This window comes from Arachis hypogaea, chromosome 12 (genome assembly GCF_003086295.3).
Source record: "Arachis hypogaea cultivar Tifrunner chromosome 12, arahy.Tifrunner.gnm2.J5K5, whole genome shotgun sequence".
In the NCBI taxonomy this organism is placed as follows: domain Eukaryota; kingdom Viridiplantae; phylum Streptophyta; class Magnoliopsida; order Fabales; family Fabaceae; genus Arachis; species Arachis hypogaea.
The window spans coordinates 74,138,470-74,140,158 of NC_092047.1; the positions used below are offsets into that span (position 1 = coordinate 74,138,470).

A 1,689-nucleotide genomic window follows, 5' to 3' on the forward strand; every position below is an offset into this window, starting at 1 on the left:
CCGTGTTTTGGGCTAGAATTGTATCAACATGGTTCAGCTCCATGACTCCCTTGGTGTTGTGCCTCTCTGATGCATAGTAGTACTCATTCTCAGCCACTGTCTCAATCACTTCAATGGCTTCTTCCACAGTCTTTTTCCTGTTCAATGAACCTCCTGATGAATGGTCTACAGCCTTCCTTGATTCATAAGAGAGTCCATCATAGAAAATATGCAATTGCACCCAGTCATGGAACATGTCTGGTGGGCATTTCCTTGTCAAATCCTTGAATCTCTCCCATGCCTCGTAGAGAGTTTCACCATCTTGTTGTCTAAAAGTCTGAACCTCAGATCGAAGCCTATTGACCTTTTGTGGGGGGTAGAAACGTGCCAGAAACTTGCTTTCCACCTCATCCCATGTTGTTAGACTCCCCCTTGGGAATGATTCCAGCCACTTAGCTGCTTTGTCCCTAAGTGAAAATGGGAACAAAAGCAGTTTATAGGCATCTTCCTGGACTCCATTGGACTTCACAGTGTCACAAATTCTCAGGAATTTTGTGAGATGTTGGTTGGGATCTTCATTAGCACTCCCACCAAATGAGCAATGATTCTCCACAAGTGATATTAGCTGTGGTTTGAGCTCAAAATTGTTGGCCTGAATGGGTGGTTTCTGAATGCTGCTACCACAATTCCCAGAGGTTGGGTTTATGTATGAACTAAGAACCCTCCTCTCAGGAATGGCATTGTTTCCATCAGCTCTCTCATGGTTGTGAACTTCTCTATCCATGTTGAGATCTAGAGCTTCCTCAAAATTGTCCTCAGATTCTCCTTCAGATTCTTCTTCTCCCAGTACTCTCTTCCCTCTTGCTTCCCTTCTCAGTCTATGAAGGGTCCTCTCTGGTTCGGTATATGGAGGAGTTGATGTCTCTCCTCTCCTACCTGTCATACAAGAACACAGCACAGGCAACAAACAAGTGAAATACTCTTGGTTAATGGAAGAGTATGGTTAGAGCAATTGAGGAATTAATTCAAACAGTTAGTGAGTCAGTGAGTTAGTTGCTTGAATTTAAAGGCATAAAGAAAGAAAGCATGTAACAGAGTGCAGGAATTAGAATTCAACAAGTAACTTATACTGAATTAATCAAAACAAAAAAAAATGCTCAATCTAGTTAACTTCCAATTGGAGAATTGTCAATCGAAAACCAATCCCCGGCAACGGCGCCATAAACTTGATGCGCATAAACTTGTTATGCTACGATTTAGGAAATTGCACGATCGACAAAATTCCTTCCGGCAAGTGCACCGGTTATCGTCAAGTAAAAACTCACAATAGAGTGAGGTCGAATCCCACAAGGATTGGTTGAGTGAGCAATTCGGATTGAAAGTGTGTTCTAGTTGAGCGGAATCAAGATTTAGATGAGAATTGCGGAATGTAAAATTGGCGGGAAACGTAAATGACAAGAAATTGAAATGACAAGGAATTTAAATGGCGAAATCTTAAATTGCATGAATTAAAGAGCAGAAGCTAAATTGCTGAAAATTAAAAGGGAGTGGGGGTGATTGCATGAATTGAGTTGCAGAATGTAAAAGAAAGTGGAAATCAGAAATGGGGAATTCATTGGGTGTTAGGAGATATTGAGATCTCCGAATCAAAACATGTATATCTCTTCCTCAACCAATGCGTTCATTAAATTTTGCTTGGCAATCTTATAT

At 41.0% G+C, this 1,689-nt stretch overlaps 1 non-coding gene across 1 annotated transcript; it reads left to right on the forward strand.

Annotated features, from left to right (window-relative positions):
• Positions 1 to 233: 233 nt before the first annotated feature.
• On the forward strand, positions 234 to 337 carry LOC112731340 (small nucleolar RNA R71). The gene has a single exon (XR_003167123.1). It is a non-coding gene; the product is annotated as a small nucleolar RNA R71 (small nucleolar RNA).
• The last annotated feature ends 1,352 nt before the right edge of the window (positions 338 to 1,689 follow it).